The sequence below is a fragment of the Megalopta genalis genome, chromosome 2 (assembly GCF_051020955.1).
Source record: "Megalopta genalis isolate 19385.01 chromosome 2, iyMegGena1_principal, whole genome shotgun sequence".
NCBI lineage: Eukaryota > Metazoa > Arthropoda > Insecta > Hymenoptera > Halictidae > Megalopta > Megalopta genalis.
In genome coordinates, this window is record NC_135014.1 from 5,375,853 (window position 1) to 5,402,447 (window position 26,595).

Here is a 26,595-nt window from a genome sequence, read left to right on the forward strand (position 1 = left end):
ATACGTTTTTGTTAAACTGTCATTGTTTATCGTGACAGATAGTGATAATCTGTTTGGGAGACACTGAAAATACGAATGGTGGCGAACTATTTCGTTGTGCAGGTTCAATAAAGTCACGACAGCCGAAGGTTGAACGAATTCGAGGGAACAATTTCGTGACAATAGGTTGTAATTTCAAGTGCCCAGGGCCTTTGCATGCGACTGACGTATGTATGTAGGTTCACGACGTCTGCAAACTTATGGGTGAGTGTGCGGGAGGACGTGAATTTATGGCCGCAACCGGGCCGTGTCAACGCCGATGTTGCCCGTTTCCTTCGAACCGTAACAGCTATTTCATTATTACTAACTGAACTTATTTTCGATGACACGAATGACACGGAAGACGACTTTGTGAAAATGAAGCGAAACGCGACAGCTCGAGAAAAGAGTTGGGCATATTTTATTCGAATAACGAATAACGAATCAAATTTTATATGTAGAATTTCTTCGACATATTATTCGAATATAATTTTATTCGATATATTGTTCGAATATAATTTCATTCGAAATATTATTCAAATATAATTTTATCCGATATACTATTCAAACAAAAATGCATTCAAAACGTTTATTTATTTATTTTTTGATGTTATTCGGATACAGTTTTATTCAAAGAAAAATTATTCGTTCTTATAAATAAATATTTTTAACATTTTAACATGTATAGATTACATTTTAAGACATACGTAAAAATTTTGATGATTCTAACCCACTTATGTGATAAAGATTTAGTTACTACAAAAAATATATGTACCGATCTTCTGTTATTTAAATAATTTGTTTGTATGACGTTGAATGCGCGAGTATTGAACACGATTAATGTAAAAAAAAATCTTATTATTAATGTTCTTTAAATTTATGACAAAATCGAATAAGCAAGATTTAAAATAATAGCTGGATTAAAAGATTTAAGAATATCGATATATAATTTTCAATTTACTGAAATTATTAATGGGAGAGAGAACTTACTATTTGGTTTCTATTTCTTGAAAATTGTCATCTTGCCTAAAGATCCGCAATGAATATTTAAAGGTAATAGATTTGTGAGAGATGACCATGAAACTTGCCTTCTATTGATCGCTGAAAATATCGATTACCTCTGTATACTAAATTATGCATTCGCCAATAATTCGAATGTGGATGTACATGCAAATTCATATCTCTGAAGATACGTCATTTCCTATTTGCAGTTTCAATAAATTCGGTATTTCACTGACTTTCTGAATTTGCGTTCAATTTCGTGTTCAAGATATGCGCATTCAAGACTGCATTCCAAGCAAGAGTTCTTTTCTTTTTTTTCATTAAATCTGTATCGTATACATGTGGACATTACGTGCAATCTAATCTAACGCGATGACCATGGAGTCTAAAATATTCTCGAAACTCGTAGCGAAAGAGATAAATGCATGATTGATGACTGTACATCAAGCATCTAACAATACGAATCCACAGAAATGTCCGCAGGATATTTAATCTGGTATATTGCTATATACATATGTACATTATATACTGTCGTATACTTATTAACCTCTTGGCGCCAGCCTCCCTATCACGCGTTTTTCAATTCGCCGGCGTCAGTCAGAGAGATACGGGTCTATGCAACTATTGGGTTGGCAACTAAGTAATTGCCGATTCGTTCAATGAAATAAAAAATTTTTTTTACTTGGAATGAAGTTTAATCTGCAATGTATTTTCCATTTTGTTCGATGACCTTTTGCCATCTCTCTGACAACTTGAAAATTCCACGCTCGTAGAAAGTCTGATCCTTTTCGGCCAAAAACTGAGTTAAGCGAGATTTTACAGCGTCATCGTCATTCAAAATTTTACCACGAAGGGAGTTGTCCAGGGATCGAAATAAGTGGTAATCCGATGGCGCGAGATCAGGGCTATATGGTGGGTGTAACATCAATTCCCAACCAATATCCATCAATTTTTGCCGAGTAGACAAAGACGTGTGCGGCCTAGCATTGTCCTGCTGGAAAATGACACCTTTACGATTGACCAATTCTGGTCGCTTTTCCTTGACCGCTGCATTCAATTTGTCCAGTTGCTAACATTCACGGATAATAAAAAATAACATAATAATAATAATAATAATAATTTTATAATATAACATTTACGTATATCATAAAAATGGGAGTGAGAGACATCTATAACTGAAATCGGCAATTACTTAGTTGCCAACCCAATAGAATACCCCCTCAAGTATGAATTTTCTCCTAAATATGCGCGCTAGCGTAGACGTGCTGATAAGATCTGTTAAGCACTGTCGCCTTTGTAATTTCATTCCTGTTAATCACACGGTGACAATTTTGCGCGAAATGTTATCGGTTTGGGCATTATCATTAGTTTATCACGTGCACCCGACTTCTAAAATATTAACACTTCTCTCTGTCGAAATACTCTACGATCGATATTCTCATTTGTCAGTTTTATACAAGGGATAATTAAGAACTTTTTGTGTTGTGAATTAGTTCGTTACTTTGTTATTGTTCTTTTCCATCGTGAGCTCCTATTCAATATCCACGAAGTTCATACTGCAGATTAGTTTTAGGTTTTAGCTTTAAAAATAAAGCCCGAGATTTCGAAGCGCTGCTCTAGACAGGTAATTAAGCAGTTTCTTTCTTAGTTTCCTGTTTTAGTTGCTACAGTCTTGAGTGTATCCTCCTACATTTCCCTTTGCGTTATATCTGAGAAACTGATTTCTTTGTGGCTCTACCTCCGTTTTTACTAAGGGAATACACCAAAATAGTATACGATACGAAACAAACATAAATATTTCTTGACTCGAAGATAGAAAGCATCATATTTAAAAGAAATAATGTGAACAAATCGTGCAGCATTCTACCTGTGCTCATTTTAAACGCTGAAGACTACTTTCGTATCCTTGAACTTACCCAGAGACCTTTCTCGATTATAAAATTATGTTTTCCATTTTAATGCCAACGGCGCAATTTCTATTTAAAGTACAATAAAACCGCAAAAGATCACAGATCAACTTTTTAGAGGTCATTGTAAAGGGCAGACTCGCTTTATAAGGTCATATTCAAATAAAATATGGAAAAAATTGTTTAACTCTCCAAACATGTTTGAAAACATCATGGTAAAGTTTCGAAAAAAAATTAGTTTAGTGAAACCTGATGATTAGAAAATTCCAAAAAAGAAAAGGAAAGAGAGATAAGAAATGAAACTGTTATTTATTAATAATATTAAAAAAAAAAAACACTTTGGCAAGCGTAGCCAACAACGATTTATCGTTGTTCGACATAAAAGGATTAAACTGCGCAGAGTCGTTAGGATTTGTAAAATATCGATTACGTTATTAAATGGAGCGAAAAATTGTGATTGTTTTCCTATATTCGAAATTGTACAAATTCGAACGGGTCTACAGAGTTTAAACAATCTTTTCTCCATTAATTTCGATGTGATCTTATAAAGGATCTCTCTCTTTTATAATAATTTCTCAGAAGTTGATCTGTGATCTTTTGCAGTTTTATCGTACTCTAAACAGAAACTGTGCTGTTGGCATTAAAATCATGCAAAATTATTTCGTGATGAAAAAAGATCGCTGGGAAAATTAAGTTCAAGGATACGAAAGTTGAATCTTTGCCGTTTAAAATAGGCGTGGCTCGAATGTTGTACGAGTTTTTAAAACGACTTCCTTCGAATATGCCTTTCATCCTAAAGTGTGCCATGAAGAAATTACTTTTGAATGAGATCGTGTTACGACGAGTATATTCGTCAGGAACAGCTAACTGATTAAAAATAATACATGTATACTTTTATATTCTTTATTAAATTTCATAAAAATATTGTATTTAAACAAAATATGGAGCAGAACAAACATGTACAGCATAATTACAGTAACTTATACACTTTTCGAAGAGATTGCAACAAACTAAAGGGTTGAAATAATCACAAGCAGCGTATCCTAAAAATTCGCACATTTTTTTTACCTTTAGAAGAACCAAATTCTTGTACGTGAAACGATAAATGTTCGCAAACATTTGTTTACCATGAAAATATTCTTGCGACTTTCTCCTCACAGTCTCTGAATAAATGTGCTGCAGTCTGGACTAAACAAAATGGATGCTATACAGGGTTAAAAAGCAGTGTCTGGCAGTCTTCGGAACTATTGCATTTCGCATACGTTGGCGTTAAGTCGCGGCTGGGACTTAGGACTGGGCTGCATCTATCATTCAGAACTCTTCCTGCCTACGTGATTCTCTCCCGGTTGAATAACTGCTTGCAAATAATTTATGCGACTGGGAGAAGCAATTTGGGTTGACTATAGCGATATGTACTTATTTGATTTTACACGTGGAAACACTGGCTTCGGGTCTAAGCGTGTGAACTTTATGCTGCGAATTATTCTGTCCAAGGTGTCATGAACGTGGTTAGGCATTATTCGAATTGTTTCGAATAAATATTTATCCAAGGTTATTCACATCATTCCCCTCGATTCCCCCATAATTCTTTATTCGAATAAATTGTTCGCACAAGTCTTTATTCGAATAAGTTATTCGGATTGTAAAATTATTCGAATAACAATGCGAATAATTGTTGCCTGTTTTCTTCTTCACGAAATTTTATCAGGATTTATTTCTATATATATTATTATATATTATATTATTATTATATATATTATTATCATTATATATATATTACTGTTATTATATATTTATTATTCTTATATATATTACCAATGCATTCAGGATCAGTTCAATTGCAACTACGTACTTGTTGAATTGTAAAATTGAAAATAAATGAAAATAAAAATAAAAGAAAGTAAAATAATGAAAATACGGAATAACTGTAATTTGATGATAAAAATAATATCGAGCCATTTGAGGCAATAACAATTTCAAATTATGAATTACTTCGTTATTTTTTATTTCAAATAATTTTAAAGCAAATTAACGCGTTACTTAAAATAATATTTCAAATAACGTTATTCGAAATGTGCCTAGGTCTGACTCCTTGTCAGATTATATCGGCACCGGAACAGTATAACTAAATATAATATTGGGTTGGCAACTAAATAATTGCCAATTTCAGTTATAGATGTCTCTCACTCCCATTTTTATGATATCCGTAAATGTTACTTCGAATGACCTGAAAAATCCCTTATTTCCTTCTTGTAAAATAATTTTGAGACATCCTGTATAAGACAAAAGCTGAAGAAGTCAAATTTAGTCAGAAATACAGTAAAACATTGAACATCCTAACGAAAGTCTTCCATTTGGTAAACAATGAACCGGAACATGAACAGACTCCACTATATTAAGTGGAGCACTGCCAGATATACAGTTGTTGACACAATTCAGTGGACAGATAGTGAAAATGGTCAGAAATAAAATTTAGTAAAAATAGTATTATTATTATGCACTCAGATTTCACATATAATATGTACATCCTTATTGTAGATAGAATATTTAGTGCAAAATTCAACTTAATATTTACACTTTCTTGCACTTTTTTTATACATTTTTATACTTTTTTACACTTTTTTACACTTACGTGTAAATATAGATTTCACTTTTGCACGTAATTGCCGATTTCAGTTATAGATGTATCTCACTCCCATTTTTATGATATCCGTAAATGTTATATTATAAAATTATTATTATTGTTATTATTGTTATTTTTTATTATCCGTGAATGTTAGCAACTGGACAAATTGAATGCAGCGTTCAAGCAAAAGCGACCAGAATTGGTCAATCGTAAAGGTGTCATTTTCCAGCAGGACAATGCTAGGCCGCACACGTCTTTGTCCACTCGGCAAAAATCCATGGATATTGGTTGGGAATTGATGTTACACCCACCATATAGCCCTGATCTCGCGCCATCGGATTACCACTTATTTCGATCCCTGGACAACTCCCTTCGCGGTAAAACTTTTAATGATGATGACACTGTAAAATCTCACTTAACTCAGTTTTTGGCCGAAAAGGATCAGACTTTCTACGAGCGTGGAATTTTCAAGTTGTCAGAGAGATGGAAAATGGTCATCGAACAAAATGGAAAATACATTACAGATTAAACTTCGTTCCAAGTAAAAAAAATTTTTATTTCACTGAACAAACCCAATACATCCGCGTAGACAATAGACGCTTTTGCATCGACCACTGGTCGACGGTCAAGAAACAATAATCGTTTTCAGTCTTTCGATGTTTTATTCCATCTGTATCGGTGAAATGTATGGGGCTAACTATGAAACATCAGCAAAATAGACGTCGTCCTGTTCGTCGTCGGTGGTCTCCCTCGAACAAATCTTCGTTAGATCCTCGCCGCGAAGATTGTCGCTGTCCATTACTCACCGGTAACCGCGGACGTCTGTGACCACGCGAAGTAAGTGTCGGGAGGATCTCCGTGCTGGTACATCCAGGCTCTGATCTTTTGAAAGCAGAAAGAGAAAGACAGTGCTCGGGGAAAGAGGCGCCTACTTATCCGCTAAGATTCCCCGAATATACATCACTGCGGATTACATCCGGCGATTTTTCATTCCCGCGAATGCAGGTTGCTGGTAATCTGCCAGCTCTCGATATACCTGCCGGGATCGCGGGAAAGACCGAAGAATAAAATGACGCTTAAACGTCCGTAATGTCCAAGTTAAATACAAGGATCAATAAAGTAAGCTGCGCCCGTTCCTATAACTTTTCTTTCATTTTTTCTTTTTTTTCAGAAGAGGTACATCGTTGTTGTCTAGTAAGCAAACAGAAGTGACGCTAATCTAGAAGTAGTTCGAACTCGATTGCCTCCATCAATCGCATATTATAGCATTGCAAACATCGACCGGCGTTTAAAATATGCGACCGAAGCCAAAATCCGTTATGTTATACGATAATTCTGAGCGTTACGATATTTATTTAGGAAACAATGCCAGAAAAATTGTCATGCGTCACGTGTGTGAGTGACATGATTATTCCCCTAGCTTTAAAAAGTAATTTTTTTCATGACTTACACCGAACTCTATTGGGATTTTTAATAGAATAATAGAATAATAGTATAATACAATACTACAATAATAGAATACAGAGTGATTCTAATAACTGGACCAGGCCGCAATTGTGTTCCAGGTGATTTTCAAAAAATATACACGAAAATTGTAGACTACTTTTATTCTATAGTACGATTGTTCTCACAAATGTATCGATACAAATTGTACTGCAAAGTGTACGTATTTTTAATAGAACTGCATATTTTTTGCAAGTGTATCGATTCTGCAGAACATTCATAATAAAAAAAAGTATTAGAGTACAATACCCACAAAATTAATACTTTATGAAATATTTTATTTTTTTAACTGTACGATTTTGATAAATGAAACAGCGCCATCGCCTTCGTGAAGATTCGACGTAGAAATTTTGTAAAATTTGAAATATTTTAGGTATATTTCTGCTTTTTCGGGTTACGTTTACAATGAGGATCGAGTATTCTATCTCATATTACAACTAACACATGGCCCTGCAAGTGACTAAAAAGGGCAGAGGAAATTTAACATAAATAGATTCTAAGGTCGCTAAAATTAATTAGTACGACTAATACTCTGCCGCTCTAAAATATATAGATAAATAATAAAATATAAAGATATAAATCTATAACTATAAAACCATCCAAAAATGTTCAATTGTTATTATGCATTGTATATTATATATATAATTATATTATATTAACTACAATGCATAATAACAATTGAACATTTTTGGATAGTTTTATAGTTATAGATTTATATCTTTATATTTTATTATTTATCTATATATTATTATATATATTATATATATTATTATTATATATTATTATATATATAAAAATTCTACCTATATTTTTGAATATTCTTCTTTATAAATCCACTCGCACAAATACTGTTTGTAACAATCAGCTGTAAAAAATATTGTTCATTCGAATACGAGCGTTTCTAATGAACATATTGTTCCATATTGTGTACTTCAATTTTTTCATCGTCCGGATTTATTGAACAGTTGATTCAATGCCTTTGAAGTAGACGTTTCAAAATAGGGACAATCGATCCGAAACACGGGAATATGATACAAAAATGGCATTGCATGTTAGATGCACGTTCGTACAATCTTCGCAATCTTATAGCCCGCGAAAAGCGTCCCGTAATAGGTACTTTTACCTCACATTAAATACTCGTATTTTATATTCAACTCTTTCGCACAGTATCGCGGTGGCCACGACGTGATCGTTCCGCTGATTTCGACCGAGTAGGAATCAAAAGACTATAACAAGGGATCGGGCGGTCGAAGGGGAGAGAGGAACGGTTGAAATGTCCTATCGGGTGTGCTAATGAAAGCTGTCGCGATAAAGTCTGGCCGCTGCTTACTCAATGAAATTCCCGCAGGTAATTACGGCGCGTTCTTTCCCTTCTTTTCGCTTGACGCGCGCTTCCTCGTCGCGGATATTTCTTCGACGGCAATCAGCGAACATGCCGGCGAAATATGAATGCGACGAGCACACGAGGCCGCAGAGACTGGCGCCAACAAAGAGCAACGGGGCGGCGTTCTCCCGGCTATAAATCGGCTATGATAATAATCGATGCCCACATAACGAATCGATTTATATTACGTGCCGTGAATGTTCTTGCGTGACAGCCGGGAAAAGACGGCGCCGCGGTTACACCGTGCTCTGTATATTCATGCGAGCTCGAGTTCTCGTCCATTTTGTTTACGGAAATACCAGTTCAACGGTTCCTTATTTTTTCGCTGAAAATTATCTCGCCTTGATGAAAATGAAAATTTATGCGCCTCGATATAATAGGCCGTTAATTATCCGGTTAATCATTTCAGTTTGTGCACAGAGTTTCATTTTCTCGTTGATACAACATACGATACAACATAAATACTGGGTGTCCCAAAAATGTCTCGCAATCCGAAAGTGACGGGTTCCTCAAGTCATTTGAAGCAACTTCTTCCTTTACAAAAATTTTCTCCGAGGCACCGTTAACGACTTATTAACGAAAAACAGTGACCAATGAGAGGCGAGCTCAGCTGGCGCGAGGCGACCGAGCCAATGAGTGGAACTGGGCTCCGCGCGCTGGTTGGCTGGGCCGCCTCGCGTCAGCCGTACTCGATTCTTATTGGTCACTGTTTTTCGTTAATAACTCGTTAACGGTGCCTCGGAGAACATTTTTGTAAAGGAAGAAGTTGCTTCAAATGATCCGAAGAACCCGCCATTTTCGCATTGCGAGACATTTTTGGGATACCCTGTATAACAAATATGTGTATTACTATACACATAGTAATGTGTCTATGTATACATAGTCGGCGCGTTTGCTGCATAATCCAATGAAAAGTTAATCACGATGCTAACTAGTAAGTAAGTAATTGCAAGTAATCATATGGAGTCGTTGTTTGTTTTTAATCGGCCGAACTCGAGTCCTCCGTTTCGAGGAAATTTAGTATTGCGGCTAATTTGGGGCTAATAGGAAAGAATCATTTTTGTCAATAATGCTACCGTTTTGATAGCAGTGACAGTGATATCGTCCAAGCAACGAGGCGACGAGAGAAAGAGTTCGCATAGATAGCGATTACAACAACAAAACAAAATTATAAAAAATAAAATATTGATTTTTTTGCAAATTTCTCGATTTCAGCCAATTCATATAAGTCCAATATCATTATAATATGTTAGTTAGTTCCAAAACCATGCTAAATAATACGAGGGTCTGTAAATGCCCGTTTCTGCCGAAAATTGGCGCTGAGTAGCTGGTAGCCAACGTCCAGAATGGTTCGGAGTGCTAAGGATTAAGTATTAAAGTAGTAATTTAAATTGTTTCGTTGCTATTCATGTTGAGAATCAAGAAAGTAAACAAACAATGTTTCCGATGCCGATTATTAGACAGATGCCTCTACTATTTAAGATGCCGACGATCTTCTAAACGATGCATAATACCATGAATGAAAAAGAAGCGGTAGCACAATATTCCATATTCCGAGGGCTAATTCATTCCACTTCGAACACATCTTCAAGCAATGATTTATATTGGGAATATCAAGTCAGGAGAAGCACTGTTATCAACAAGAAAAGAAAGGGTACGTGTTATCTTTCACGTGGTATCTTTTTGCGCGGCAAATACCGAACGATGCGTAGATACATAAAATATGGCAAGCTCTTCGGTTCTTGTTATTGTATCGGGCAATAATCGATTAACCCTCAAATAGACGTAATACAAACAACGAGATAGCTGCAGATCTGTCGCGCGGGACAATAGTTGGCAACTAAGTAATTGCCGATTTGTTCAATGAAATAAACAATTTTTTTTACTTGGAACGAAGTTTAATCTGTAATGTATTTTCCATTTTGTTCGATGACCTTTCGCCATCTCTCTGACAACTTGAAAATTCCACGCTCGTAGAAAGTCTGACCCTTTTCGGCCAAAAACTGAGTTAAGTGAGATTTTACAGCGTTATCATCATTAAAAGTTTTACCACGAAGGGAGTTGTCCAGGGATCGAAATAAGTGGTAATCCGATGGCGCGAGATCAGGGCTATATGGTGGGTGTAACATCAATTCCCAACCAATATCCATGAATTTTTGCCGAGTGGACAAAGACGTGTGCGGCCTAGCATCGTCCTGCTGGAAAATGACACCTTTACGATTGACCAATTCTGGTCGCTTTTCCTTGACCGCTGCATTCAATTTGTCCAGTTGCTAACATTCACGGATAATAAAAAATAACATAATAATAATAATAATAATAATAATAATAATAATAATAATAATAATAATAATAATAATAATTTTATAATATAACATTTACGGATATCATAAAAATGGGAATGAGAGACATCTATAATTGAAATCGGCAATTACTTAGTTGCCAACCCAATATTATGTCAATATTACAACTTGGTAACGTCGGTAATATTACTGGCAAACATTGTTACAGCTACGGGAGTGCTATTAACATTATCGCCACGTTTGACAACGCTAACCGTGATGTAGACCAAATATTGTTTATTTGTCTCAAAAGCCGTTATCAGACCCTAACTCGATTAACTCTCTCCATGGATCAGTTACAGTTAAACCACTTTCGTAAAAGCTACGGTGCTTTCAGCGTACATTATCGGCCGGAAGCACGATACCGGGATTTCTGATTAATTGAACTTTTAAATAATTATCTCGTATCAATTTAAAATTACATTTTTGCGAAGCCTTTTCCGTGCGTAACGGTCGTTAGAAAAATATTAAATCCTCGCGAAATGTTTACAATAAGGTTTTGACCGTTCAACTATGAAAAGTTGGCATGTGTTAATTACAAATTCTGTGTGCGATGATCATGTAATATTCATTTTTCAATTCTTTCGTCTGTTTTATCGTAGCCAAAATCAACCGAATCTGCTGCTAAGCTTTAAACAAATGTTTCAATTTACAATTTGTCACGTTCATTTGGAACTGCATTAACGTCCATTTTCAAGCTACGTTAACAGTTGAAAGCTTTTTATGTCGCTTAACAAACTTTTCGCCGACGGACCACTGTATGATCTAAAAATGAATATTTCAACGTACTTCGGCCGCACTGTGACTGTCAGAACAAATTCGCGTGGCAAAAGTATTCTAAATCCCTTGTTCCATTTTCCATTACATTTTCACGAAATACAATTAAATGGTACAAACTTAGTTCATTTGAAATTTGCTTATCACAATTTATTGTTGTCGCATTTGTAAGGAGGCACTGTTACGATGTAACAATGTTTTTATTTGACAATGTGATTAGTCGACAATGAATGTTATGTGAAAAAATAAACCCATCGAATTCGTAACAAAAAGAAATATGAAGAATTTGAAGAAACTGTTTAATTATTGTCGACTCATTAAATTTATTAGAAGATTAAATATATCAGAATTATTCGAATGAATAAAGAATTGTTCGAATAAAGAATCGTTCGAAGAAATAAAGAATTATTCGAATAAATAAAGAATCGTTCGAAGAAGTAAAGAATTATTCGAATAAATAAAGAATCATTCGAAGAAGTAAAGAATTATTCGAATAAAGAATCATTCGAAGAAGTAAAGAATTATTCGAATAAATAAAGAATTATTCGAATAAAGAATCATTCGAAGAAGTAAAGAATTATTCGAATAAATAAAGAATCATTCGAAGAAGTAAAGAATTATTCGAATAAATAAAGAATCATTCGAAGAAGTAAAGAATTATTCGAATAAAGAATCATTCGAAGAAGTAAAGAATTATTCGAATAAATAAAGAATTATTCGAATAAAGAATCATTCGAAGAAGTAAAGAATTATTCGAATAAATAAAGAATTATTCGAATAAAGAATCATTCGAAGAAGTAAAGAATTATTCGAATAAAGAATCATTCGAAGAAGTAAAGAATTATTCGAATAAAGAATCATTCGAAGAAGTAAAGAATTATTCGAATAAAGAATCATTCGAAGAAGTAAAGAATTATTCGAATAAATAAAGAATTATTCGAATAAAGAATCATTCGAAGAAGCAAAGAATTATTCGAATAAATAAAGAATTATTTGAGTAAATAAAAAAATTACTCGAATAAATAGAATAATTTATAACGATTAATGTATAATCGTTATTCGAATAAGATAATCGACGAAAATGAATTCATGCAGACAATTATCTTAGATAAATATACATATATTCGAAACAATTGAAATAATGACCAACTCTGGTTATAAGTCTACGTTCACCCCAAAGATTAAACACTGATAAAAGAAGCATGTGTGTGTGCCCATTTCGCTTGGTCACACGGGGAACAAAAGTTGAGCTCGGTATTACAAGGCACGGGATTAATTCGCGTTCAGCGATAATAAAATTATGCATTAAATCTTGTAATCGTAAATGTGTAAACTGCCGTGTAATTTGTCCTGCGAACGTTTCTCCCTGGTCTACCGTGTCTCTCAACCGCTCTATTCAGGACAATCTGAATGAAACGCTCCGCTACAAGCACATATTGTAGTAACACGACGACACGGTAGCGTGTTTACGTTGAAAATGGCGTTAAGTAATCGTCAAGGCAATTCGCCGTGTAAGTTAATGCGAGCATGCGAACGAGCGGTGCACACACTGCGCGCAAGCAAACAAGCACGCTATTAAGATAGCCACGGAAACATTCTTGTGTTTTCCGAATCCACGAAATGTCCCGTCTGATTCGCAAACGTTTGCTGAATTCGAATCGCGGCTTAACACGGTTTACACGAGTTAATGAGAAAATGAACGTAGAAGAAATGAATCGATAAACTAAGAGAACAAGCATCGAATGATTCTTTATTCGAATAATTCTTCATCGTACTCGAATAATTCTTTGTTAGAATAAATGATCCGAAGAATTGTTGATTATTTTTGTTTTTACGTAATTTTATAAGAATATATATTTATACGAATACATTCAGGATCAGTTCAATTTCAACTACAATAGAACTATATTTATCTGAATTTACAGAATTATAAAATTGCAGATAACTTCATCAGTGCCCGAAGAAAGATTATGATTAGTTTTATGCATCAATGATCGATCTACCAAGAAGTAATAAACTTCATTTGAAAAAAGGAATGTAGAAGAAGTAAATCGATAAACTAAGATTTTATATTCTGTTATTTTTATTCAAATTTTCCACGTGAATTCATGTACGAATAAATATTCTTATTCGAATGTGAATTCTTTCAATCAAGCAGAATCTTATTCTAAAAAGAAAATATAACTCAATTTTATATCCTTAACGAGTTAATAAATTCTTGTTGTAAAAACTAAGCGGATCTTCTCAGCAGAATTATTAAATAATATAATAATAATTATAATATAATATTAAATAATATAATAAAATAAAATAATATAATATACTATTAAATAATATTAAATAATATAATAAAATAAAATAATATAATAATTATTATACCCTGTACTATAACATTTTCGTCCGTTTGATATATCCTACGTTCAAAAACACCGTCTGTTCTCTTGTAATAAGAAACGTTCGGAAAACGTTCTTAAGTCTTATCGATAATCAAATTATTAATGCAAAACAATATTAATAAAAATATAAATTGATATGTAATCACTGTTTATTCACTAATTATTCGAGCTTTGCGTCTCCTTTTTATAGTCGTTGACAATCGGTAACTATAAAAATCGTCTCTCCTTTTCCAAAATTGTTCATTTTTCTGTACAATCTGTGCGTCAACTAGGGAGAATTTTCTGCAGTTTGAAATAGTATCCATAGTTTCGCGATGATCGGGATAGCGTGGCTTAGACGTGTAATTGAAGCGTTACGCAATTGGCAGTTTTTTTTTTGCTCGTACCAAGGAGAATGCGTTAGATATGGTAAGAAAACACGATAGCACACGATGGAAATACTTTCCGCGACCGTGAGAGATACCACAGGGCAAACTTTACTCGTCTCGAAGTTCCTGCAATCGTTTTCCTCCGCGTTGTTTCCCCCATCGATCGAACGCAACACGCTTTCGAGCAGAACGGGCTCTCCCCGGGCATTCTTCTAGTTCGCTTCTTCGAATTTCTTAGGAAAAGCAATACAATAATCTCTCGGCGGATCAAAGATTTCCCCTGCCTCGGTGTCTTTGTTCCGTTTCACCGCGAAAATTCATTCGCGGCTGCTCCGTTTTGTCGCGGCGTTTCGCGCATTTATAAAACACCATAACCGACAGCCTTCGGATGTTCGAAAGTACGGCAACGCGACAGCCTTATGAAAGTCAGCGTTGACGAAAGAAATAATCCTCCATACAAATCCCATTCGAAGTTTTCAACTTCCTTTCAAACAATTTTCTTATTAAGTTTTGCAAGTTGTCTGCAAAACACAACTTTTCCGCCCAAGTTTCCCAATTTTCTTCGAACGGTTTTCTTACAGAAATAAACTTCCATTCTTGCTCGCCTGCTTCGAGCTAACAGTCGCCAGCAAAATCGGGCAATAACATTTGCTGAATTTTGTCTACAACGAGACAATTAAAACACGTGAGAAAGACTGTCTCTCTATAATTAAATAATATATAAATATATTATATAATATAATTAAATAATTTTTTACCTTCGATGTAAATCGATCAATTAAATATAAATTTTTTCTAATTGTTAAGAAGAAAATTATTACGATGTTCACACGTTCCCTTGCCCTTTTTCAATATTAAAATATAAAATTATTTATCATAAAAAATTATTATTTAACACGTTCCGTGCCGAGCTTTTTTTACTCGAATCTTCACACTTTGATATTTTACTAAAACTTGATGTATTACATGCAATTATTAATTCTCGTACACATAACAACGTAACAAAAACTTATCAACGCCCATTCTTGCGGTGGAAATTGATTCTTCGGTTCTAAATTTCTTGTAAACAATTTGTTCAGTTCACTAAGTAAACATGCAAGCGTGTACCATGGATGGTACACGTGGCACGGAACGTGTTAATATGAAATTAATATTGAAACAATATCAAACAGGAATTTAAATAGTTTGTAAATTCTGTTCGTAACAATTTCAATTACGTTGCGAATGTTTTTCCTAATTTCGTTGTAAATTAAAAAAAAATATTTTTCAATTTTTATCCAATATTAGCATTGATTTATCAATCGGTTCTATTACAAATGAAATAGTGTCCACATTTACATAAACGTATTAAATCCTATTAATAATTAATAGGATTATTATTATTAATTATTATAATAATATATATAATAATAGGATTTAATTATTAATTATAATTATAATAATATAATAATATAATAATCATTATTTTTAATTATTATTATATTATTATATTATAATTAATAATTATTATTTTTAATTATTATTATATTATTATATTATAATTAATAATTAAATCCTATTACTTATTTTAAATCCTCGCATAGAGTTGCGCTAAATTAAATTGTTTGCACACGCACGTTTCTTCGAAAATGAATCGTAAAGGCAAGGGGTTCAAGATTAGATTTAATTTTAAACAGACGAATTATTCGTGCAGACATTTCAGCTTTTTACCATTTCATTTCAAGCACCGAGCGCTGAACATATGGTTGAACAATTAGAGAGACCAGATCGTTGCCAGATCGTAATAGAACGATTGTTAATGTCGTTAAACACCGAGCTTGAATTTACGCGTACGTCTTTTATGTGGCTGAGCGGCAACGAATTCATTCATCGTGAAACATCGGGGGTTGATTGATTAACACTCGACTTCGAATCGAACCGATCAATAAAATCTACTCAGTTAAGTTCCGTTTACGCGCGACACAGAATGAATAAAATTTCATAAACACTACGAAGCGTTTCTCGATCGATTTTCTCGGTAGAAGACCCTTCTGTTCCGCAGCGCGAGGCAACACGGAGCACATTTCCTGGCCAGTGGAAACCATTTTTAGATCGTCGAGAGCTCTCCATTCCGCCTGGCGCTTCTACGCGAGCTAAGAGAGAACTAACAACCGGAATACCGGCCCGCAGAAATCCTGGATAAATCCCGAGGGAGTAATCTGTAAACGTTCTACTGGCGCCGTATATTGCGGGAAGGATGCCGGTGGTCTATGAAAATGGCGGCAAAAAATGTCGGCGTATGTTTGCATTAATTGGAAGTACCTCGGCGGTTGATATGGAAAAACGTCGTAGCATAATAATTATTTGTTCGACTAAAATGCGTTCAGTTGCATACATTTCTTTGCCGGCGATTATTGTTCGTCAAGAAAATTGATTTCAGTTGTTCATGGCAGTCATCGACGAGGGAAATGTTGTTTCGATCACTCGTTATAATAAACTGTGAATTCTATGGATTTATAAAATAGAACGATAGCGTGAAAGACAAAATAGTAAAAACGTCGGAAGAATTAATTAAGAGCATGGGCGTGTTGTTTTTAAATAATTTAAATTGTCAAGAGGAGAAATACGTTTCTCGTTAGAGAACATCTTTGGTTTGCAATCTAATTATCATTTATTGCGTGCATATTAATTTTTACGCTGATATATCCAGTGTGCTAAATTTTGAAGCAGCGTTCAATATTACACGCTCCAAGTTTTATTCTATTATATAATTTTACCCTGTTCCGTTAAATAAACTCGATTACATTTAATTTTGCGAAGCTATTGCGATTGTTGAGTTAAAGCGTTAAGGCTCTGATCAAATTGAAATTGAAAGATCTCTTTTTTTCTTTTGTAGAATATATCGTGAGAAGTTTGCAGTGGAGTAAAAAAAATGTGCGACATTAAAATAGTTCTAATCATGCATTTATCACGATGACGATCTGTAATTAAAAACAAATTAAAAATGTCGACATGCTACTATCGACTCATTCAAATGATTAAAGATGGAACGAAATTTCTAAGCTACTTCTGTTTTTTTTGCAACAGATGCAGGCTATTCCCATTTTGCACAAAGATCCGCAGTTGAATTGTGTGTCGCAGTAAATAAATTAGTTTCTCGAATTATCAGAACAAGCAATCGAATTTTCTCGAGGAACAGTCAGGATTTTCAGAGCAACTTTGCTTAGGTGATCTGGCTGTAATTAAAACGCGCCGGTAGACACAGTTCACTGATAACCATCGTCGGCTATGCAACACGCGCGCAATGTTAGCATAAAGTAAGACGCATGGGACAATGAGGGAGACAAATGGAGTCAATAATTGTCGGCGAGAGGGCGGGACCATTCCTTGTACTTGTTCTGCTACTATTTCGAGCGGATCTCTCCTACCGCGACCTTAAACCTCGCGGACCTTAACCTGTTAACCGCCTGATTTCTCGACCGTGACTTCTCACGTAGGCGTAATTAACGCTCATCCACCGTTCAGGTGATCGTCGCATTAATATAATGCAAATTATACGGGATGCAAGTTAAAGTAAAGGAAAACCACTTCTTCATAAATTGAGGTCATTTCTTGATAAATATCATACGGTGTGTGAAATTCTTTCTTGCTACTTCGATCAATAGCGTATACTTCGCTCTGTTGCATGATTTGTTGTTCTACATATTCAGAAAATCACAGAAGATATATATCTTTATTTATTTATCTCTTATCTCTATAATATATATCTTATATTATTTATCTTATCTCTATAATATATATTATATGTTATTTATCTATATAATAATATATATAGAAATAATAATATAATAATAATATCATATAATAATATATACAGAAATATAAATATTTGCAAATACTATTTTTCTCAACTTTTAACATATGCTTCATTTCAAACAGTAATTAATTTCTGTATTAAATGAAATACCAATTGAAACACTTGAATTGATTTTACAAAGATATAATTAGTATCTCAAATACATATTTTATAACATGAAGTAGTATGTGATGTTGAAACCTTTTCTATATTCTCTCATACATATTAATCGTAAGAAATAGAATTTCAAATAATTAATAGAAATTTAGACACTTTATACAATTTGGACAAAATGTTATTTCCATTCATGATTTCCTTTGCCACGATATAAATAACTATTTTCCGTACGTGTACTTATCTCTACGATGTCGAATAAATCTTGAAATATTATTTCATTCAAACAAGAGTATTTAATTAAACTAGTTCCGATACTTTCGTAAATATTTTTACCCAGATCTGATTATATTTGAATATAGTACGTAACCGTCAACATTTCGATAAATCAAATTAGAAGTTAAGAAAAGTATGCAGTCCAAAAGCAATCCAAATTAAATGAAAATTAATTGGAGTAGGGTGTGCAATATTATTCAAACGAAATAGAAACCGACTCAGCTGAAACTTTGACAATTTAACTCGTCATATATCCTGAACGCTGTTTTATCAACGTAGCCTATTCGATCAACACTGATCTTTCACTTCATTTTTTTCAATTCTTCAACAATATACGATAATGAATCACTCCTCCATTGTTATTAATATATAATTTATATATAATATATAATATAATTCATATTATATTATAATAGAATATAATTAATTATATATTATATAATATTATTATTATATATATATATATATATATATATTATATAATATAATTAATATATTGTCGCAGCTAGCATAAAACACCAATTTTGAATAATACTCGAGCTGCGTGTTATCGTCGGCGCAAACGATCCTATTACGCAACATAATTAATCGAGCGTTGAAACATAGTTTGAACAGAATTATAACTAACAATGAAACGATCAGACTCGATTAAATAAAACAGGTTACACTAAACAGCGCAAAAAGCGTCGAAATACTCGTAAAAAGTGATGCAAGAATTTCAGCGAATGATAAGAAGAGATTTGGAGTGTACTTGGAAAATATTTAAGTGGCCCTCGCCATCAGATTAATTTGATTAAGTCACATGTCACTCGTCAGATCGGATTGGATTAAGTCAGATAGAATTCGTTCACTTCTAAATGAAGCAAAAGTGAAAAAAGAGTTTATTTTAGAATATTTGATTCCATTTGTTGATCATGAAATTTCATAAGAATCATCAAGAAATAAGATCAATATATATATAGACTCTGTGGATTTTATATATATACATATATTTTATTCGATCTATTAATTTTTTTTATTAATATATATATATATATTATTTTATTTTATATTTTATATCATTAATATATATATATATTTCTATATATAATAATAATTATTATATTATTATAATTATTATTATTTATATTATATATTATGTTATATATTATATTATAATAATAATAATGTTATAATATAATAATTATAATATTATATATAATATTATTATATATATATGTATATATTATATTATATTACATTATATTATTATATTATATATATATTAATGACAAAAATTATAATTAATATATGAAATATATTAATGATATAAAATATAAAAAAATAATATATATATTAATAACAAAAATTAATAGATCGAATAAAATATATATAAAATCCACAGAGTCTATTGATCTTATCATAAAATAATAATAAAATAGTAAATAAAATATAAAATAAAATGTATATATAATAAAAATTAATATATCGAATAAAAAACAGTAAAAACATTCGAAGAAGGTAAAAATACAGTTGCACTGTTTCCAAGTCGTTAAAATTATAAAAGAACAAAATCAACGTCTACGTAGCTCCTGTGTACATTGTAATCGATGCGGGCAAAACTTTTACTTTGCGTAAAAATCCACCGTCTAATGATCAAAGACAAAGGTTTATGTACTTCGAAACGTAACGGACTCACCTTATTCCAGGGCGAAAGTAATTGACGATATCCTTGCTTCCCTCTTTCTTCTCTTTATTGTTTGCCTATCGACCCGCGTCCTCGGTTCCACTCCTTGTTCTTTATTCGCCACTCGGAACAACTTTAAAAGAGAGCGACGAGTTCCAAGGAATTAGCGGACACTTCTGTCGGAAAGCTGGCCGGGATGATCTCAGGCGACGACGCGTAGAATTTTATATTCCGTGGAATCGAAGGCCATGGTTCCCGAATGTTTTGACGACCTGTGGAAGGAACGAGGTTTAATATACGATTAGATTAGATTAGGCACAATGCTTCGGGCATATTACGTAAAGCTCTCGCTCAACAACGCTTGTTTAGATAGTGTACGGGAAAAAGAATCGCCCGGTCGACGCTTTTTTACGCGCAGCCTGCTGATACCCGTCCGTTGCCTCGTCGCCAACGAATCTCACGGGTTCTACGCAATTCCAGTTTTTTTCTAGATTTTTAAGTTTCGCATCGACCTCTCGGTTCATTAACAGGTCGACTAACGCGACATTAAGCGTTTCGTTGGCGTTCGAAATTCACTTTTCTCGCGATACACGCGACAAACTGAAGTTTGCTTGAATGTTTGGAATACGAAAAATCCGCCGCGATTAATTTTAACTTTCTGGTTTCGATCACGTATAGGTAACACTAATTATTGAAATTCATTTTTATAAATTTCATAAAATAAAATGATATAATATAATATATATATATATATATATATAATAATATAATAATATAATAATAATAATATAATATAATATACATATTATATTATATATTATATTATTATTATATTATATATATTATATAATAATAATAATAATAATAATAATAATATAATTATATATATATATATTTATATAAAATGATATAAATTCATAAAATTCATTTTTATCGGACTATAATTCAGAAAAACTAAATTTTACCGAGATGTTTAAAGAACGCAAAAGAGTTAAAATATCTTCCGTTATAATTTTTGACCTTACCTAATTTCAGTTTAATTACTCGAATCACTTTGATTCTATATTAATTTTGGAGGTTGATTTTCGTCACTTGACGCGCTAATTAGATTACGATACTTTCATTTTGTGGGAACGTTGAGGGTTGACGATGACTCGAGACGTTCGAATGTTCGAGTTCTTTCGAATAAAAATATTCATCTGAAATAATTATCCTAATGAATTCTTTTTTAGTCAAATGTTCTATTCGAATAACGATTATTCATTATTCGTTATAAATTATTCTATTCATTTGTTCGAACAAAATCTTATTCGGATACTTTATCGCCTGGATAAAAATCTAATTTTCTGCACGGGCAATTAGTCGTCGCAGATCTATGATGTTGGCGAACGTATTAACGTGTTGACGACATCGGTTTCGATTGAATTGTGGCGGCGATGCCTTCGATAGAAGAGCGATCACTGCATCGTCCGAGATACGCGTTCAATTTCCAATCAACGGATTTTCTTGGACAAACAGGGCACGCTCATTAAGAAACATTAATTTGTTCTATAAACAGCCACGGCCGAGGCCAGAGAGACGTCGGCTGTTTATTTAGCCCCACGGAGGGAAAAATCCTCGCGAGAAAGTACGTGAGTATCTGCGGAAAACGGCCGCGGAAGAAAACTTATGTAAACACAAAAGAGGGCAATTTCGTGCAAGAGTCGCGATAGCTGCTATAAAACTGGAAGAAGCCTTCGCTTCCAGCTCCCAGGCTTCCCCAATCTTTTAGGGCTGTATCAGCTTACGTAACCGGCCACTGTGAAAATATTTCGGGATATCCGATGGAACATTTTCATCTAATTAGAAGTGCCATCCTCACGTTTTTTCTTTTCCGTATTATCCAGATACAACACGGATAACGTAAATATTCAGCCGTTAGGCCATTCTCTCTTTCCTGCTTTGTAATTTTGTTCAAACGAAAGGAAAGGGCTTTTTGGTCCGGACAATATTGTAAACACTTTTAAAAATGTTTAATCTTTGTTATGTAATGCGTTTCTTGAATATTCTATAATAATATTATAGTGCCTAACAAAAAGTAAGTACTGTAAAAGGAATGTACACTATTATATTATATACAATTCTATTCTATAATAATATTATAGTGCCTAACAAACAGTAAGTACTGTAAAAGGAATGTACACTATTATATGTATATATAGTAATATGTAAACTATTATATTATATACAATTCTATTCTATAATAATATTATAGTGCCTAATATGTACACTATTATATTATATACAATTCAATTCTATAATAATATTATAGTGCCTAATATGTACACTAATAAAATAATATGTACACTATTATATTATATACAATTCTAGTCTATAATAATATTATAGTGCCTAACAAAAAGTAAGTACTGTAAAAGGTATGTACACTATAAAGTTCCTCGTTGTAATTATTTAAAGTATATCAGATAACAAGCATTATAAATTGTATTTGCGAATTCTGTACGGTTTTTTGAATAAATAAAATTTGTACATATTATTATACTAGACAGTATCATGTCACGTTACGCGGATATAATGAAAAATTATGTTCCTTCTCATGAATAAAATTATTAGAAAATTGTTAACAGAATAATGTATAAATATTAATGTGATTTTGCAAAGTGTGAAAGAATATTGGAGATAAAAAAAACTGGTACGAAAAATAGTTTAGAATTTAATAAAGAATTATAATAAAGAATTAATAATTTATGAAAAATAATCGTTCGCGCCACGATTGTCACAAAAGAATGCTGCAATTATTGATTATAATGATGTAAAAATTCTGTTTACGTTTAATTTGCAACTTTAATTCTGTCGAAAAATTAAACGCATCGTTCGATGCATTGTCACTGCATACTTTTCAGTCGAGTCGGTGAAGCGATTCAATTTACATTACAGGATATTTCTCGCGTGGAATTTAATGTCATGGGGTGGCATGCATATTTTAGCATCCTTGAATAAATCACTGATTATAATTGGTCGTGCATAAATGGCATGCAGTTTAATCTAATCAGATTTTTTAAAGAGGCCTCGACCGGCCCCGATGTAAAAAGTTTATACGCTTTCGAAAAATAAACCACTGTATTTCGTTTTGCAAAAAAAATAAATGCCAGAGCGATGATGCACGGATCAACTGAACGACGATGCACAATGATATTCGTATTGTTCCAAGCCCTTGTTTCAGATGTCGAATAAAATGAATTTATTAGCGTTCGTTTTCATCTATCATTGCATATCTCCTGTGCAAATGGAAATTATTATTCAGCATCCCGTACGCTGCAACCGTAATCAACTTGTAAACCGAGAACATATTTCTCCGAAGCAAAATCAATTATTGTACCTCTGGATTTTCAACTGAAACGCGAAAACAAATTTCATCGGCGGAACTTTCATTATAGAAATTCGATCCGGGAACGTTTAACGAAATAAAAAAATAACTGAAATTTTTGACAATTTAATAAATACGAGCAAATTGAAACTCGGGTTCGGAAAACGTTTAAGGCTCGAAAACATATCTTTCGGCGGCGAAATGTTTGTATTATTTTTTAGATTGAAAAAGATGTGTAGCTAATATATTAGCTATTATTATTAGCTATTTTAATAGTGTATTACATAATATATATTATATTATTATATATATTATTATATATTATTATATATAATAGTTTATTATATAAATAGACTATTATATACTACTATATATTATATATACTCTATATATAGTACTATATATTATACTACTATATATAATAGACTATTCCTTATACTCTCCCTCAGTTCGGATCAGTCACTCAATATTAATTTGGTGGCGGCCGAACAGCTTAAACGCGTCCCACAACGGGTCAATCTCAGGGTCTTACTTTTAGAAGCTGGGAAGGATTTCATTGAAGCTCCGCGCGGCTACTCGCGACAGGGCAACATGGTGTGGGGATAGACGGCAAGGATGAAAATGGAGACAGCAGAAGAGATAAGTATGGTGAATACCGAAGCTAGAGAGCTCTGTGCACTCTACGGTACACAGCTCTGAATGAAGCGAACAGAGAGAAAAGGAGAGAGAGAGAGAGAGAGAGAGAGAGAAAAAGGAGAGAGAGAGAGAAAAGGAGAGAGAGAGAGAGAGAGAGAGAGACAGAGGAAACGGAAAGGATACAGAGAGAAACAGAGGAAAAAGAATACGAGAGCGAGAACAGGTAAAAGAGCATTAAGAACGGAAAAGGAAGTGCGAAATAAAAGGAAGTGCCGGGTCAATTTCGAAGAAGTGCTTGCAAGAATTAAAAAGGTGGAGGGGGTAGAGGAAGGTCCACAGCGCACGGAGGAAAGGAGAAACTTATTCGAATAGAGTGATTTTGTGCAGCAGATATTGTGAAAGCGGAAAAACAAGGTAGGGTAAAGTACCTTTAAAGGTTTTGGCTAAAGTAACTTTAGTTGCATTTTTTACCACTATTTCTCCTGATTTCTTATAGGAAACGATTCTTGAATAATGCATGTTTAAGTATGAAAAAAAATGAACGAACTCTGAAAATGTAACCTAAGATAAGACAAATATCGATAATCGAATAAATGACATTTTTGTACGAATTACTGCGGGCGAAAGGGAGTCGTCTACCAATTATTTTACAAATTACTGCTGATTTAGATTTTATATATAAAAGCTGATGGGTAAAAAAGTAGAAAATTGATAATAGAATGAAAAAGTTTTTGACTTTGTATGATAAACTTAAATTATTTCTTCCACTTTCATAGTAAATATAGATTATATAGTAATATAAGTGTAGTACACAGATTATACAGTATATATAAATATATTTACAATCAACATAGAATTATTTTTCATTAAAGCTATGTCTTTTCTTTATTACTGAATTTCAGTAATTCCAGTTTTGCAATGCTTTCTTCAGTCGAGCTTCCCTACCTTTAAGTTCATCTAATTCTTTATTATAATAATTTTATACAATAATAATAATATAATAATATATATAATAATAATATAATAATAATATATATAATAATATATATAATATAATACATATAATATAATAATAATATAATAATAATATAATAATATAACTTTATATAATAATTTTTTAAATCTTCTATTTTCTTCAGTTTTTCTTCCTAGTTTTTTTATCTTAGCTTATTAGATTAGGGTGGCTTAAGCCTACCTTATATGTTATGTTCAATCGATGACATTTCCGCAACTTTACGTTGGTTCTCACTGAATTTTATGCCGCACTAATAAGCTCATCCACCAATCGAGCGAGCGTAATACTAAAGGCTTAATTTTTCTTTTTATTAAAAATTCCAAGGCAGTTCCTTTTCATATTTGTTTATAATAAAGCTGGTATTTAAGTAATAGAAGTATCTTTGCCATAATCAGTTTAGAGCAATGTGTTGGATGTACAATTATTCCAAGCAACGGTTCTTTGGTAGTCGGGACAGGAGAAAAACGATCTATTTTACATCTTTTATAAAGGTTATTGTTTGAAATATTAACATACGAAAAGTATGAGAATAATAATAATATAATATAATAAATAATAATATATTATTAATATATGTTATAAATATATAATAATAATATTAATAATATATATTATATAATATATAATAAATAATAATAATATTTCAATTTCCACAACTAGAAAACATTCTCATCGAATTATCTAAATTTTTCTTCAAGACAAGACTAACTAAATTCTGCGCTTTTTAATCTTAATAAGAAAAAATTTCGCACTAATAGGTGCACTCTTACCCTACATGTATAGAGGGTGAAAAGGAATACTACAACAAACGATTAAAACAATGAAGGAGCAAGACTGGAGCAATAAAATTACTATGCGTAATTGAAATAAATGGTACGGCGAGCAGCTGAGGGTCGCAAGAGCATTTGCAGCAGCACCACGAGGGAGAAGTGCGAGGAAAATTGTGAGAAAATAAGAATAACGCCAAGATACGAAATGAAGACACGGAAATGTAAGTCGGGAAAAGAGAAAAAATATAATTTAGAATGTGCAGATGAGAACTGCAACGGTAGGATTATGTATTGGAAAAATATGAAATGAAAAGCGAGGAAGAAAAATTCAGAAGTGTGTTGTGAAAGGAAGCCGGAGAGAGAGAGAGAGAGAGAGAGAGAGAGAGAGAGAGAGAGAGAGAGGGAGAGCTTACGCAACTATGCAGGGGACAAAGCAAGAAAAAGAAAGAAGCAAAGAGGCAGAAATCCAGAGGCAAACTATGCAGATACCGGAAGTCAAAGGTTTAAGAAGAAGCGTATTAAGAGCGAATCGAATGAGAAATGGTTACCGGGCAAAGACACGACAGGATAAAAAAAATGGTGTGCTGTTAATT

The 26,595-nt window shown here is 33.0% G+C and overlaps 1 protein-coding gene across 4 annotated transcripts in view; it reads right to left on the minus strand.

Moving 5' to 3' along the window:
- Pde9 (phosphodiesterase 9) overlaps positions 1–26,595 on the minus strand; it is a 288,656-nt gene that overhangs the window by 189,128 nt on the left and 72,933 nt on the right. For all 4 annotated transcript variants that reach the window (XM_033466573.2, XM_033466574.2, XM_076528769.1 and 1 more), the window contains exon 3: positions 20,227–20,486. The gene's annotated coding sequence lies outside the window, so the exon portion shown is untranslated. The remainder of the gene's footprint in view (positions 1–20,226; positions 20,487–26,595) is intronic.